General features: G+C 42.9%; 1 protein-coding gene across 3 annotated transcripts in view; it reads right to left on the bottom strand.

Moving 5' to 3' along the window:
- The window catches only part of PIEZO2 (piezo type mechanosensitive ion channel component 2), a 460,107-nt gene that overhangs the window by 358,505 nt on the left and 83,665 nt on the right, over positions 1 to 17,937 (bottom strand). The gene's annotated exons all lie outside the window — the stretch shown is intronic.

The following is a 17,937-nucleotide window of genomic DNA, read 5'->3' as shown; positions in this document are numbered from 1 at the left end:
TAGATGAGGCAGGGAATTTCCCAGAGATGCACACTGCTCCGAGCCTTCAGCCACCAACACTCCAGGCATCAGGGACAGGGAAGCCAACGGCTGCCCTGAAGAGGTGGGGGGAGAGGCGGGGCACTCTGTAATTAATACTAAGCACTGTTTAAGGACCAGCGCTGTGGTGCAGCTGGTTAAAGCCCCAGCGTGCGGCACTGGCTTCCCATATGAGTGCCAGTTTGAGTCCCAGCTGCTCCATTTCCAATCCAGCTCCCTGCTAATGTGCCTGGGAAAGCAGTGGGGCATTGCCCAAGTGCTTGGGCCCCTGCATCCAGGTGGGAGACTGGGAAGAACCTCCTGGATCTTGGCTCCTGAACTTGGCCTGGCCCAGTCTACGTCATTGCAGCCATTTGGGGAGTGAACCAGCAGAGGGAAGAGCTCTTTCTCTCTGTCTCAACCTCTCTAACTCTGCCTTTCAAATACGTTAAATAATAATAATAATATTAATAATAATAATGATTAACTGTTTGAAGATGCAAATTTGCATCTCAAAAGGTCACTTCACATAAATCTATACAAATAAACAGTACAAACCGTGTTTGACAGTAACACCTGAAGTTACACATGAAGCAAGCCCAGACATTTTAGCAAATGAATCCACCAGAGTCTCCAAAGGCTGGACTGCCTTGTTCAGTTTTTGAAGAAAGCAAGTTTCAAAAAATGGAAATAAATTAGCTTAAAGTAAGACTAGAGGTCGATATCGTGCAGTAGGTTAAGCCACTGCTTATGATGCCAACATCCCATATCTCAGTACTGGTTCGAGTCCTGGCTGCTTCCCTTCTGATCCAGTTTTACTGCGAATGCCTCTGAGAGGGCAGCAGAAGATACCTAAGTGCTTGGATCCCTGCCACCCACGTAAGAACTGTGCATGGAGTTTCTGGCTCCTGGCTCCAAGCCCAGCCCTGGCTGTTGTGGCCATATGGGGAGTGAACCAGCAGATGAAAGATTCTCTCCCTCTCCCTCCCAAATCAATAAAAATCAATCTTTATAAAATAATACACAAACAAAACAAATACAGTTGAACATTTTTAAAGGCAAAATGAAACTTAAAAGTTAGAGAGGAGCTCCGAGGTCCTCCTGGAGAGCACATGATTCGTCTCCTTAGCACCTGTCACAGGACCTACAAACTGCCAGTCTCTCAGCGTCTGTCCAGGAGCAGTGCCAAGCACTGAGCATGCCAGGAAACCGCAAGGCTGTTCAAGCGACTCGCCCGAGACCAGGCAGTCAGCAGTGGCAGAGCTGGAGTCCCATCTTGAGGTCAGAGGGGCTGACCTGTTCTCCTTTGTCTGTCTGATGGCCTAGGACAAAGCCTGACAGGGGAGGCTCCGCGAAATGGCTATCAAAGGGATAAACAAGAGAGCAATAATCTGAAGAGATGATGAACAGACTGAAGTCAACCCGAGTGAGCTACCTCACTGTAATGAGATGGCCACATGTGAATAACAGGTGAAGTCATATTGTTGATGTGGTTCAGCACAGCCAAACACAGTAGGAAGCTGCGCACTTCCGAAATCTTTTCTTCAGTCATATAATAATATGATCCAATGTTCCCTGAGCTAAGAATTACATGCTGCCTGAAACTCCCTCTGTCTGACAAAACAGAATACGCTAAATTTAAAGCAGCAATGGACTAATACATTTGTGCTGTCCTGAAAAGGAACAACCTTCAAGTCCCAAATTATTTTATTCAGGAAACAAACACCTAATCGTTTTTTTAGCATCCCCTTTGGAGCTGATCCTGATGAAAAAAACACAACCTAGTCATTTATTCAATTAAATATTTTCTTGCCTTTGCTTTATTGTGACATAGTAAAACACAGTAGTAATGATCCTAATGGTATAAAGACTTAACTGTTTTTAACAAAAACCAGATGCAAGCAGTTTTAAATATCTGCTACTATTTCCTTTCTGATGTCTAAACACTGCTTTACAAGTTACAGGCCTCTTTGCCTCTTCAAGCAAGCAAATTGAACATCATTTTTCTTTTGTCAGGTGCCTTAATGATCCTGCTAACCTGTAGCCTGGGTCAGAATCACAGGATAAAGCCCTTTTGGTGTTTATTTTTCACACACACGCGCGCGTGTGCACACACACACACAACTTCCTAACCGTAACTTCCTCTTAAAATAGGAATCTTGTTCAGAGTAGCATAGAACGAAAAACTCCTTTCTTCTCTATCATCTTAGGATAACTTTGACAACAGTTTGCAAAACTTGACGTAGCCTGTTAAAAATTCCACGTGGTCACAATTGTCAGCAAAGCACATGGTGTCCCTCCTTTCCTATCCCTTTTTAATTATGTTTCCTCCAATACTGGAAGTGCTCCCAACAAACAGAAAAAAAAATACATAATGAGTAATAACTTTGGAGTGTAAATGCAAGAAAATATATCAGGGGAATTGCTACCTTGCTGAAAAATAACAGAGCCAAGTTTATTAAGGAAAAGAGATATTTCAGAGACCTACTCCTTTCGAAACAAGGAGATGAAAAATTGCCACAAAACCATATGCTGGAAAGCATTTTGATGGCAGCCTGAAAGGGTCGGTGTGTGCAGTTTTATTATTGTTCCTGTGCAATCTATTGACCTCAGCAAAGAATTTGACCCACTATCTGTGTTTCACCTACTCTGCAGGGAGCCAGCCAGCACAACTGAGCAGTAAGGGTGTAATAGAGACCCACCGAGGCTCCAGAAACCCTTCCCTTTCCTCTACTCCTGGAAGTTCTGTTCTCATCTGTTCCACTGCTGTGCAGTGTTTGAGAACATTTAGAATGGAGGCCTTGGAGGAGCATAGGTTCTTGGACAAGGAAACAATTCTGTTCTTAGAAATAATTACACACTTGTCTACGGCCATACCACCCTGAACGTGCCCGATCTCGTCTGATCTCAGAAATAATTACACACTACCATTGTCATGAGTCTGTAGGTGTATATGTGTGCATGTGTATCTGTAAATCAATACTTCCCCTATGAACTGCTCAGGTGATGATGCTGTTAGAGTAGCTTTCCTGCAGGGCAATGGCTAATGTTGTAATCTGCAACATCTCTTTCTAACTGGCCCCCAGTAAGCCAAATGAATGGATAAGACCTGCTTATCTGCTCCAGCATGCAAGAGTACACATTGACAAAAACCAAAACGAGACAAAACACCCTAATGGTAGGTCTCAGCTAGTAGACAGAAGCCTGTTCTAACAAAGAACAAATATCACACTGTACCTGGAGGTGCACCTCTCCCACCACAGTCTGTGGGCACATAACTGATAATATTGGGACTATCATTTATTGGATATAAATGGGAGGATGTAAAACTTGCTGTTGAAACCAACTTACAAAGACTCTAGACCTTGACCATTTAGCAGGGGTGGGGAACACCCAGCCCGTGTCTATAAAGCCTGCCAAATCCTTTGCTCTGGCAAACCAAGGCAACTGCAGGTGAGACCCAAAATTTCAATAAATCTATAGAAGGCTAATTTTTAAGATGATAATTTTGTATGGACTGCAAATGATGTTATAAATATCATTTACATATACAAAAATGACCCTTGGCAGAAAAAAGCTTCCCCACCCCTACTAGCATCAAAAACTAAGAATTTATGATTAAATGCAAGAAATGGGGAAGAGTCCCACCTCCTTGAGGATATATGGCAAAGCCCAGTGACATGGGATGGCAAAGGGAAAGCAGGAATTTGGACTGGCTGGAATGTGCCTTGGCTGCACTGATGCAGTTCTCAATTCTGTAACAGAGGACAGAACATTTCTATCAGGGCTTCCCTATATAGCACTCCTAGGCTGCTACGTGGAGTTTTATTCTACTTAACTGCATAATAATTTTTGTTTTCATATCAGAATAAAGGTTCTATCTTTGCAATGTCATTTTCCTATTATTTAATAAGATGACTTAGTACATAGAAAGTGCTTGTAACAGCGGCTGGAACATAGGAAACATGACACAGAGTTGGCCGCTTTTATTACTCATTATACTCCCAGGCAAAGCACCTCTCCAGAGGAATATCTGAGTTTCTGAGCGGGACCAAGTGGGCACTGCTTAGCTTTTACAGTCAAGATTCTAGAATAAATCCAGACAGTTGATACTTCCTCAGGATGCTGCCTTTTCACCTGGGTATCTCACTCCATAATGCCATGTAAGGTCACATGCATTCATCCACACATATATCTCCACACAAAAGCCCATATACACACGTGTCCACACACACACATATACATACACACACATGTATCCATCTGGAAAGATAGATACATGTTCCATGTGTATTCACCATGCATATGAGGCCCATTGTTCTCTTTCAGATACATCTCAAACCTCCTCATTCAGTGAGGAATGACCTTCAAATACTTGGGTTCATATTAAATAGTCTGCTTTGCTTCCTCCCTTTAAAATTGACAGAGCTCATTTAATCGTTCATTTTCCCCATTCAAGCTGGACTTCAAATGCTACACAAATCAAACTCACTTTCAAAGGACAAGAGTTTGCCCCCAGGAAGCCTGCTTAAGGTAAGCTCTTAAGACTATTGCAAAGGAGTTGCCTGAGATAAGTTTAGAGCAGTAACAATGTCACTGGTATAGCAGCTGGCTTCTAAAGATAGCTACATTGGAAGAGCTCCCCCCACTCAATAAAACACACAAAAGCCAGTGTGTTTGAGAAGCTGTTCTGGTGAAGGGCACGTTTCTCCATCTTTCTGTCCTCCATATGTCCAAACAGTGTTTGGTGACAACGCGTCTTTCAATTAATACTTGCTGAGAGAAATAACCAATCACACTTAACACCATGTATTTTCTAGCTCGCCTGTAGATACAGCATCCATCTGCACCAATGCATAGTAAATAACTCCCTTAGAGAGACTCCTATTGTATCTCCAGGTCCTTGTGTCCAGAGCCTGATAATCTATCAGCCAACAAGTATTTATTTTGGGACTGAGTTTCCCCCTTCCCTTGCAAACTCTCAGAACATTTAACTCTAAAAAGAGCATGAGTCAAAAGCACACAGTGTTGGATAGTGTGGCCCACCCCTTAGCACCTGTGAGTCCTGGGGTTTGCTCATAGCCCATGCATAACTCAGTCTTTCTCTGTCAGGTGAAAATTTTTGTTAAGTTTTTAATAATAATAGCAGCTCCTCAAATGTTTATTTTGAGAATTAAATACTAACATACTAACAATATGTACTTAATAATGGAATTGGCTATTAACAGGATAATTAGTCTAAGTATTATTTAAAAGAAGCAAGAAGCATCAGCTTTATCAAGCACACTAAGGAACCCTAGAAATCACATCATTCTTCATTATTATTTAGAGAGCACTGGAAAAAAGTTCCTATAATTCTCCAAAGAGAATGAGTTTTCTAAATCTAGCTCACTCTGACATTCAAAGGAATAATGTTGTACTTCAAAAACAATGAAATTATCATTAGCCAATACTTATGGAGTACTCACTGTGGTCTTCTTCCAGATCACACATGTTTTCGTATTTATATTTCATCCAAACAAAACCCAAATTCTTCTATCATATTGAGTATGTTGTACTCGATATATTATAAGGTCTACAAAATAATTTATATATCTGGGAAAATAACTTGAAATTTCATTCATTTGCAATTCTTGAGCTACCTGAAGTTAATTATACATAGATTAACAAATTTAATGGAGAGAAATCTCAATAATGCCAAGCACACAGCTTTTGAACAGCAAGAGAATATTCATTTCTTTCCTACAGAATTACATGCTTAAATAAAATGCCCTTTGTTGTAAGTGAAAGCATAAAACATTTTTAACAGTCTTGATTTCTTCAATTACTCATGATCCTCTGATCCTAATTAAATCTAAAATAACAGAATCCCATGGCCTGTTATATCCTAAGCTCCTGTCTCCAGGGGACTACTGCATGCAATAAACTATGATGTTTGCTATTATGAGGATTGAGTAAGCCTAGGACTACAGCTATGTTCACCAATGACTCTAGAACCCTAGACTCTACAAGTAAATCCACTTGTTCCATAAATATTTACTGAGTGCCTGCCATATATCAGGCACTATTTGGGGTCCTGGTTATACAACAGTAGAAACAAAGGCCATATGCTTGCCATTTGTTGTTTACACACTGGAAGGGACAAAAACACTAAATAAATCTATTAAATTGGGATTATGGCTCAGTTTCAGAACCCTAAGAAGCTGAGGGACCAAGCCTTCATGCCAAACACTCTCTTATTCTTCAGATAATACCATGACAACGAATGTTTATTTTCAACCTGTGGCTCCCCATTATATGGGGGAGGATGTGGAAGGATTCATGTTGGAGAAGACCAGAGAATTGGATGTGGTGGAGAGAATCCCAAGCCTGTTGGGAGGGGCTTCAAGAAGATGACCTTGTGAGCCTGAGAGATACTCTAGACTGAAAATTGAGTCTTGCTTTAGAAACCCAAACGCAAGAAGAGAGGTGGTTTGGAGTGACTGTGACAGCAGAAGTGAGGGGCTTACACAAAGGGCTACTGCAGATCCAAAGTGCTGTGTGTGTGTGTGTGTGCTGCGAGACAGACAGAAAGAAACAGACATTGCAAGAATTGACTCTCTTGGAGTTGACTTCAAGTCACATTGCCCAACAGGGACAACAGCACAGTCAAGAGTGAACCAAGGAAGCCTAAGGAGTCCTGAATAGTGGGGACTCCATCCTGACACCTGCCGCGTCCAGTGGGACTCAGCCCAGCCCCAGCAGAAGCAGTTTAGGTAGGCAAGGGGAAGGGTCGAGCCTCACCAGGGCCTCTGTACCCTGTCAAGTCTTCCACGGGCATCAGAACACATTGGGAAAGAATTCTTTCTAACTGCATTTTATAGATTTTTCATTTTGTTTTTGTTTTTACTGGCCTGGGGACAGGAATGACTGATTTTAGACAGATTGGGGCACTAAAGAAACAAAAAAAAAAAAAAAAAAAACTTTGACCACAAGATAACAGATGAGCTCTGTAGAACGCCTAGAATTTCACTGAGCTACGAGAATTTTCCTCCAGGTGCACTCCCAGTGAGAAATGTGCAGGAATAACTGGCGAGAGAAACAGAACAGCTGTGTGTCTGGGATCCTCAAATTCAGCTCTTGCTAAGGGCCACAGATAATTTCAGATCATATACATATCGAGGAAAATAAGACTGGTTCACAGCATGAAAAATACAAGTGGGAGCAGAATAGGACACATAGGCAAGCAAAGGAAGATGTTTCTAAGGAGGTGACATTTGAGATGAATCTGAGTTATGGGCAAAGCCACCTGCTTGAAATCTGTGGAGGGATGTTCCAGCACAGTGTCTTGGTCCATTCTCTGTTACCATAACAGAACGCCTGAGACAGGGTAACTTACAGACATCAGCAATTTCCTTCTGACAGTTCAGAGTCTGGGAAGTCCAGGAATATGGCACCAGCATCTGGCAAGGGCCTTCTTACCACGTCAAAACATGTAAGGGGCCATTGTATGGCAAGAAGGAGGGCATGAGACAGAAAGAGTGGGCCACAATTGTCCTTTCATGGGAGCCTGCTCCTACAGTAATGGCCTCGATCCATTTATGAAGCCAGAGCCTGTGTGACTTGAACACCTCTAAAAGGGTCCATCTCATGGAAGTGCTACAGAGGCAAGTGAATTGAATTTGAACATGACTTTGGGAGGGGACATTCAAACCATAGCACAGAGATCTGTTGACACAAACCAGTGTAAGTTCTGCAACTAATAATCACTACTATTTGGCTAATCATTTTATATATTGCTTAGGATCTATCTGCTCCTTTGATTCCCCCACAAAGCCTCCTTACCCTGAAGTGTATGGATCTCTAAGTGCTAAGGGGGGGATTTGACTCAAAGAAGTGACATCCAGGTCAAGTGAGTGGCAGGAGGGAGAGGCAGCCACATTGTTCCCTCACTGTTGCACTGGGCAGAGTATGTGTGAGTGACCTTAGACATGAATGCTGGGGCTGTCTCTTCATCTAACTCTCACCTCCCAGGCTGGCCCCTCTGCCCCAGGCTCCAGCTGTCCAACCACATATGTTGTCTCATGGGCAGGAGGCCTGAGACAGAGGTCCAGGCATCATGGACCTTGTAGCTGGTTCCCCAGAAACAGGCTGAGGGGGCTGCAGACAGCAAGGGCATTATTGAGTAGTGTTCTTGTGCAACACCTGCTCAGGGTGAAGGAAGTAAGACCTCACATAGGCAGACACTACATGATGATGCTCTTGCACCAGACACCGCTGCTGACCGAGACCTTCCTGTCTTGATAACTGTGTTCAGCGATCACAAGGTCCAGGCTTTCTCTGGCCAGGGCAAAGAGAAATTCATGTAAAGTGGCTCCCTTCCACCGCCATCAATTCCCAGACAGAGATTCTGCAGTGCTCTGTTCCAGAAACACCTGCTGGCAGGTGGGGAACAGGTGCCTCCATCCTGAAAGGGGACTGTGCATTAACACCACAGTGTGTGCTGCACATAATCTTGTGGAATAGATTCTGGCAGAGAGAGGAGCCTCTTCAGGAAGTGGATCTGGCCAGGGCAATCTAGAAATCATGTCCCGGAGTCACTAATGATCTTCTGCCCAGCAAACAAAGACAGAAGGGAGATACCATCCCTTCCCCAACTCTCCAAAGGACACTGGAAAAGTCAAAGGTCATTGTTTAATGACTGGCATGGGGCTGTCATATCTGATTGACACAGTAGACTGCAGAGGGTTAGCCAATGCTGTCTGCACACACACTTGTTGCTAAACTTTCTCCTGCAGGTCTGGCAGTGGCCAATGGCTCTTGTTTTTAATTCTGCTGCTGCCACCCAACCCCAATCCTCCCCAGCGTCCCTGCAGATAGCTACATGGCTTCAACTTCGCTTCTGACTTCTTAGTTCTTCCATCACTGTTATTTGCAACTGATTCCCTCTGTTAAATTTTCTTTTTTTTTGAAACACCTAGAATGAGGTGGGTGTTGTGGTGCAATGATTTAAGCTGCCACTTAGGACACCCACAACCCACCTCAGAGTGCCAGTTCATGTCCTGGCTCCTTTGCTTCCAATCCAGCTTCCTGTTACTGTATCCTGGGTGGCGGCAACAGCCCAAGTATTGGGTCTCTGCTGCCCATTTGGGAGACCTGCACAGAGTTTTGGGCTCCTGACTTCAGCCTAGTCAAGCACTGTTACAGTCATTTGTGGAATAAATGAACCAATGGATGGAAGAGCTCTCCCCACACCCCACCTCTCTCTCTCTCTCTGTTTTTTGCCTTTCAAATAGATTAAAATATATGAATAAATATTCAAAAACCATCCAGAATGATTCCTGATTTCTAGTTGAACCATGACTGATACAATGCTACTGGGATAACTATACATTTGTGGTTTTTTATTTGTTTTTTGACAGGCAGAGTGGACAGTGAGAGAGAGGGACAGAGAGAAAGGTCTTTCTTTGCCGTTGGTTCACCCTCCAATGGCCACTGCGGCCGGGGTGCTGCAGCCGGTGCACTGCACTGATCCGAAGCCAGGAGCCAGGTGCTTCTTCTGGTCTCCCATGCGGGTGCAGGGCCCAAGCAACTTGGGCCATCCTCCACTGCCCTCCTGGGCCACAGCAGAGAGTGGGCCTGGAAGAGGGGCAACCGGGACAGAATCCGGCGCCCCGACCAGGACTAGAACCCGGTGTGCCAGTGTCGCAGGCAGAGGATTAGCCTATTGAGCTGTGGCGCCGGCCTGATAACTACACATTTGAAGATCTGAAATAGAAAACTAAGAGTTCCAAAATCCTTGATGGATGAAAGACAGCGGATATCATTTAGTCAAATGCTTACCTTTTGACAACTCCCTTCACAATATTATTATAAAATGATCTTTTGGTCTCTGCTAACTCTTTCTTTGTTGCTCTAGATCAGAAACAATGGCTTATATTTGTGAAGTAGTAGATTTCTGTTTTATTCAAGAACGAACTGCCTAACAGTACCAAAGAGTGCCTAGAAGACAGGGAGCTCCCTGGCACCACTCATCTGTAGGAAGAACCACATGGGCAGCAGACATGAGAGCTGAAGAAGGGACTGCACTAACTGGTGGCTGGGATGTTCTTGATCACTCCAGTAGGCTCTTCTTCCTCTAGTATTCTGTGTACCTGTGTAGTTCAGCCCTCATTAGTCAATAGCACCCCTAAGCTAAGGGAATTCTGAGTACTTTCCATCACCCTAATTTTTTTTTAACTTTATTTAATGAATATAAATTTCCAGTGTACAGCTTATGGATTACAATGGCTTCCCCCCCCCCATAACTTCCCTCCCACCCGCAACCCTCCCCTCTCCCGCTCCCTCTCCCCTTCCATTTGCATCAAGATTCATTTTCAATTCTCTTTATATGCAGAAGATCAATTTAGTATAAAGATTTCAACAGTTTGCACCCACATAGAAACACAAAGTGAAACATACTGTTTGAGTACTAGTTATAGCATTAAATCACAATGTACAGCACATTAAGGACAGAGATCCCACATGAGGAGCAAGTGCACAGTGGCTCCTGTTGTTGACCCAACAAATTGACACTCTAGCTTATGGCACCAGTAACCATCCTAGGCTGTCGTCATGAGTTGCCAAGGCTATGGAAGCCTTCCAAGTTTGCCGACTCTGATCATATTTAGACAAGGTCATAAAAGACAGAGTGAGGATAGTAACCAATGATCCTAAGAGTGGCATTTACCAGGTTTGAACAATTATACAGCATTAAGTGGGGAAGAGGACCATCAGTACACACAGGTTGGGAGTAGAGCCATTGGTGGTAGAGTAGAGGTTATGATTACAAAGGAATGAGGCCCAAGTGCACTAGACAGGGCCTAGAACAAAGGACAGAGTCATTATTAGAGGAGCTAAGAAAGGTGCTGTCTAAGCTACAATTAAGTTTTCTGATTGAGAGGCAAATAGAACCTGACAGAAGGGGCTTGATAATAATCTGGTGGGCTTTAGGCCTTGTAAATTCAGAGGCCCAGACCTATCTATCTCTTCACATGGGGTATATCCTAAGGGAGGTGTGAACCTCCTGGGGGAAGGCACTCTGTTGACTTTCATTACTTGGCTGGCCTGGGAGGAGAGCTGGCCAGGTAAAGGCAGGGGGCATCTCTAACAAGAAATTTACAGTTCTGCCTGCTATGTTGCTGACCCTACTTGACCACACCCTCAGCTGCAGTGTCACTTTGGAAGTTGGGCTGAGTGAAGGGCTTTTCAGCTTAGAGCCAATAAGATCTGTGGCTCTGACCTGGGCATCCTTCGACTCCAGGGCAGGTCCATTTCCAGTGATCCAACTCTTGGCAGAGCTGCCAGGGCTCTTCACAAGCTGACTTCTGCTGAAGCCCAGGCTTACCACATTGAAAGCCACTGCAGTGGACTGGCCTGTTGGGTCTCCTTGAGGGCAGATCACTGTACAGATCAGCCATTAATAGGCCTGCCACCCATTGCTTCTGATGCCGAGCTTTCTTTTCCTCCTGGTTTGTGTTAAAGCAGACCAGAGGATGCAAGTCAAGGGAGTGCCCGTTTTTTTTTTTTAAATTATTTACATAAAGAGATCAGATTTCATATATTTCAAATATACAATTTTAAAAGCATGATGATATTCCCACTCTTCTCCCTCCTCCTTCCTTTCTCCCTTCCATTTTCTTTTAATTTTTTGATAACACACTTTCAATTTCCTTTATTTTATTTTTATAGAAAACTTTATTTTATAAATATAAATTTCAAAAGTACAACTTTTAGATTATAGCAGTTCTTTTCCCCATAACCACCCTCCCACCCGCAAACCATCCCATCTCCTACTTCCTCTCCCATCCTATTCTTCATTAAGATTCATTTTTAATTATCTTTATATACAGAAGATGAACTCTATACTAAGTAAATATTTCAACAGTTTGCACCCACACAGACACAGAAAATATAAAGTACTGTTTGAAGATAGGTTTTACTGTTAATTCTCATAGTACAGCATATTAAGGACAGAGATCCTACATGGGGAGCAAGTGCACAGTGACTCCTGTTGTTGGTTTAACAATTGACACTCTTAATTATGATGTCAGTAATCACCCGAGGCTCCTGTCATGAGCTGCCAAGCTATGGAAGCCTTTTGAGTTCACAAACTCTGACATTATTTAGACAAGGCCATAATAAAGTAGAAGTTCTCTCCTCCCTTCAGAGAAAGGTACCTCCTTCTTTGATGGCCCCTTCTTTTCACTGGGATCTCACTCACAGAGATCTTTCATTTAGGTCTTTTTTTGCCACTTGTAGAAGTAAAACTGGCACTATGAGAAGTAGGGACTTGATCAGCCCTTGTCCTGACTGTCAAGGAACAGCTTAACTATTTTATGCTTTTTAGAATTTTTTTTTCTACTTAGTAGCATTGGTTGAACTCTTTACTTTTTTATTTTTTTTAACTTATATTTAGTAAGTATAATTTTCAAAAGTACAGTTTATGGATTACAATGGCTTCCCCCCCCATAACTTCCCTCCCACCCACACCCCTCCTATCTCCCGCTCCCTCTCCCATTCCATTCACATCAAGATTCATTTTCAATTATCTTTATATACAGAAGATCGATTTAGTATACATTAAGTAAAGATTTCATCAGTTTGCACCCACACAGAACATAAAGTGTAAAATACCATTTCAGTACTAGTTATAGCATTACTTCACATTGAACAACACATTAAGAACAGAGATCCTACATGAGGAGTAAGTGCACAGTGACTCCTGTTGTTGACTTAACAATTTGACACTCTTGTTTATGACGTCAGAAATCTCCCTAGGCTCTAGTCATGAGTTTCCAAGGCTATGGAAGCCTTTTGAGTTCACCGACTTCGATCTTATTTAGACAAGGTCATAGTCAAAGTGAAAGTTCTCTCCTCCCTTCAGAGAAAGGTACCTCCTTCTTTGATGGTCCATTCTTTCTACTGGGATCTCACTCACAGAGCTCTTTCATTTAAGTTTTTTTGTTTGTTTGTTTGTTTGTTTGTTTTTTGCCAGAGTGTCCTGGCTTTCCATGCCTAAAATACTCTCATGGGCTCTTCAGCCAGATCAGAATGCTTTAAGGGCTGATTCTGAGGCCAGAGTGCTATTTAGGACATCTGCCATTCTATGAGTCTGCTGTGTATCCCACTTCCCATGTTGGATCCGTCTCTCCCTTTTTGATTCTATCAGTTAGTATTCACAGACATTAGTCTTGTTTGTGTTATCCCTTTGACTCTTAGACCTATCAGTGTGATCAATTGTGAACTGAAATTGATCACTTGGACTAGTGAGATGGCATTGGTACATGCAATCTTGATGGGATTGTATTGGAATCCCCTGGCACATTTCTAACTCCACCATTTGGGTCAAATCCAATTGAGCATGTCCCTAATTGTACATCTCCTCCCTCTCTTATTCCCACTCTTATATTTAGCAGGGATCACTTTTCATTAAATTTCAACACCTAAGAATAAATGTGTGTTAATTACAGAGTTCAACCACCACTAGAACAAAAAAATACTAAAAGGGATAGAGTATTAAATTGTACATCAACAGTCAGGATAAGGGCTGATCAAATCACTGTTTCTCATAGTGTCTAACCAACCAACCACAAAAAAGGAAACCTATTGAAGTGAAAGGGATACTATGAACTCTTTACTTAACACAGAATTATTTTTAGGTGCTTAAATCCAATTGAAAATTGATCCCTGTTAAAAATAAGAGTGGGAATAAGAGAGGGAGCAGATGTACAGTTCAGCACACACTCCCTCAGACTTAACTAAGGGTAAACTAAATACTTGCCATGGGACTCCAAATCCCATTAAGTTGGCAGGTACTAATGCCATCTTACTACTTAAAGTGATCAGTTTAATTTCATAACTGATTGTAAAGATAGGATTAAGTGTCAAAGGGATCACATAAGTAAGTCCAGTGTCTGCTAATAATAATTGATAGAATGCAAAAGGAGACAGTGATCCAACATGGAAAGTGGGATACACAACGGACTCATAGAATGACAAGTGCCCTAAATAGCACTCTGGCCTCAATTTCCTTTATAGTCACAGGCTTAATCCTCCCCTAAATGAAGAGTTCAACAGGCAGAATGTAGAAAGACCACTGCTCTGCAGGAAGCACCCTAACTTCTAAAAACTCAGTTTTTATACATTTCAATATAATCCTAGCTGCTGCCCATCTCCCAGCCTCCCCAGCACAGTGACAGAGGTCTTACAACAAATCCTCTGCTTCATCACAGGCAAGGAGAGGGCATCAGTAATACTCAGAAACTCTGCCCTGCTGATAGCCTTGAGATCAACTACAGCAGCCTCCTCTTACCCAGGCTTTCACTTTCTGACATTTCAGTTACTTGTGGTCAACTGCAGTCCAAAAATGCTAATGGAGAATTACTCAAATAAAGCAACTACAAGTTATAAATTACATGCCAGGCTGAGTAGTGTGATAAAATCTCACTCTGTCCCACCTAGGATGTGAATCATCCCTTTGTGCCGCGTATCCACTCTGTATATACTACCCACATGTTAGTGCTAGTCATCTAGTAGAAATTGAGTTATCAGATCAACTGGCCTGGTATCCCTGGGCTTCTATTCAAGTCACTCTGGTTTTATTTAGCAGTGGCCTCAAAATGCAAGAGTACTGATGCAAAAGAACCACTAAGGCATTAATGAATTCTGGTCCTGTGTGGCTCTGCTGCAGGGCATATAGAAAAAATACCAGCATAGATAAAGTTTGGTACTATCTGTGGTTTCAAGCAGCCACTGGAAGTCTTGGAACATATCCCCTGTGGATAAAGTGAACTACAGTAAGTGGATATCCCTGTCCTAAACAACAAAGCAGGACTAGAATCGAGCATTTAGAGCTGCTTGCTATGGTCTGGCCATGGTGGTCCTTCAAGCATTCAAGTGCTGAAAACTTGGTCCTCTGGGATTACAATGTTGGAAGGTGGTAGACCTTTTAAAGAGGTGGGACCTAGTGGGAGGTTCCCAGGTCAGTGGGTACTCTGCCCTCAGAAGGTATAGTTATGGAGGAAACCCTGAGGCTGTTCTCATGAGTCAGCCTGAACCTGACCCCTGGATCAGTCTCTGGCCTCTGTCTTACTGTGTAATCACTCCTTTTCTCACATGCTCCCAATATGGCCTCAAGACCCTCCCCGGAGTTAAACTGATGCTGGAGCCATGCAATTGCACCTCCAAAACTCTGAGCAAAATAAACCTCTTTTCTTTCTAAAGTAGACTGCCACAGGCAATTCATGAGAGTAACAAAATCAGACTAATACACTACTCCAAGAGCTAGATCCAAAAATCACCTCCCAACTTATGATATTAATATTTGTTATATACTGGGCATTTTTATGTATGTACTGATAAGATACAAGAAAAAAACTTGTGGCACAGTATGTTAAAACCTCGGCCTGCATCGCCAGCATCCCATATGGGTGCCAGTTCGAGTCCTAGCTGCTCCACTTCTAATCCAGCTCCCTGCTAATGCGCCTGGGAAAGCAGTAGAAGATGGCTCAAGTCCTTGGGCCCCTGCACTGCGTGGGAGACCAGGAAGAAGCTCCTGGCTCCCAGCTTTGGATCAGCTCAGCTCCGGCCATTGCAGCCATCTGGGGACGGAAGACCTCTCTCATTGTCTCTACCTCTCTGTGTAACTGTCTCAAATAAAAAAAAAAAATCTTTAAAAAAACAAAAAGAAAGAAACTTAGGAGACCCAGTGGAGAGCAGAGGGAAGGACCTGGAGTGCTGGTCTCATTCACGCACCTTCCTTCCAGTTCAGGTGGAATCTGCATTAGTCCACAGGCCTAGCAATGGACAGTGTGGCCTGATCGGCTCTGGAGGCCAATTCAAACTCAGTCACCATCTCAGGCACAAACTGTCTGGGCACAGGGAATGCAGAGCTCGCCGGCAGTCCTTTCAATTCGCCAATGTACTTTGTTGACTGATTCGTGAAAAACATGTAGGGACACCAACTCCAGAGTCCAAGCAAATCTGAACCTGAGTCCCCCGACAAGCCACACAGCACACACAGCATCCTCCCGTGCTAGGGCCATCACTGGCAGAGGTCAGCTCCATAGGGGACCTCACGCCACCAGGGCTGTCTAACCTGGGATGTCTCAAAACACAGATTTTAGGAACACAGGGAATAGGAGCTCTATGAGTTCAGAAAAAAATACATGTGATGTCCCTTTTGGAGTCCCTCTGCAATCACAGAAACAAACAAGCAAATGAGGTTGTGTTGAGTATCAGCCATGTTTCTTGGTGCTGAAATGCAGGAAAGAGGAAAATAAATTCTCACAATGCTGCTTCCAGGTAGGAATGGGGAAGATCCAAGTGGATTTCCCTCTCAAGCCTGCTGTCCTCGCCTTTCCTGTTACGAGCAGCGCCAGGAGACAACTGTGCCCTTGATTATGCCTGTTGGTTCGTTGACCTGGTTGCATTTTGTTTGTTCAGGGTATTTCTTTATCTAGAGAGGATTTTCTTTTTTGCCTTTGATTTTGTTTCACCTGTGAGCTTCCTGATGGTGTCAGTCCCTGGTGCACTTGCATTTAGACCAGTGAGCACTTCTGCCACTGTTGCAACATTCAGGACTGGTTAGTTAGAGATAAAGGAAAAGTTAGGGTTGTCACATACATACAAAAGGGCAGATCCCAGTTACCTCGAATCCAAAAAAGACATAAGGATCCAACTTGATATAAACGTGATAGATAATGCAATTGAATATATAAAGGTAGTCATGTTTAAAGCTGAATGCACACAAACCTTCTTTCTCTGAAAAATGAGCACCAAGTTATGAAGTGGAAGTTGCCTATATGCTGCAATCTTGTTCTGAGGCCTGAAACTATTTTGCTTATGTTGATCTCTTCAGGAATGAGGCTGTAGTGGCTGGGGTAAAGATTTATGTAAACTCACATTTCTCTAGTCTTTGCTAACTTTGTATATTAAAAATTTAAGGGACATTATGGCGCTCCTCTCCTGAGTCAGGAAAATCAACATGACATATAACTATTGCAGTCACAACACCGGGATGAAGATCTGCACGTGTTTTACAATTTAATGATGAATGGAGAGAATGGAAAAGATGCAGTCATTATTTGTTGCTCTGTGAACACCAGGGTCTTTCCTTCTTCCTCCAGAGTCCACCATCAACAAGAAAATCACCAGCAATGAGCTTTTCCATGCTGCTCCATAGGTTGGGTCAAATACAACTTCCTTTTCCTTTCATGTAAACAGATAGCCTTGAGGGCTATTACACTCACTTAAGGCATTTGGCACAGTCCTTACTTGCAGTGTGGGCGTTTTTCAAAACAATTGATTAAATTATCTAAGCATGGTTTTAGTTTGATACTTGTGGAAGAACTTCAAATAAACAAACTCACAAACCAGACCATGCTTCCAAATTACAGCCTCAACAAGCACAGCTCTCTTCTATGTCCTGAGACCTTGTACGGGAGCAGGAAAGGGACCTAAAGCTTTGCAGGAACATGCCTAAGAAAATACGCTTCCAACTCAGATGGTGCCTTTCAGTACGTCATTGAGGCAGATGCTAACAAACCTCACCTGGCATGAACAAGGCTGGACTACGAGCAGGTTTCCTCTCTTGGTCTCCTGCTAAGTGGCTTAGGAATGTCAAACACTGCTCTACCCCTTCCAATTGCCACTGACTTCTCCCCCAGCATTCATCCCCCAACAGTGACATACATGAGTTAATGTTGCATACCAACTGCCATGTTTGATTGACAATACTTTTTTAGTTTTATCTAGACACATCATTCCAGATATACTTCCAAGCATATTAACAAAGACTTAATAGGGAGCTACATGTGAAGAACAACTGTGAAAGTGACCTAAGAAATTATCACAATTTCTATACAGCTCTATTTGATGTAGCTGTTCAAATATTTGACA

The sequence above is a fragment of the Lepus europaeus genome, chromosome 9 (assembly GCF_033115175.1).
Source record: "Lepus europaeus isolate LE1 chromosome 9, mLepTim1.pri, whole genome shotgun sequence".
In the NCBI taxonomy this organism is placed as follows: Eukaryota; Metazoa; Chordata; class Mammalia; order Lagomorpha; family Leporidae; genus Lepus; species Lepus europaeus.
This window is presented reverse-complemented; position numbering and strand designations above follow the sequence as displayed.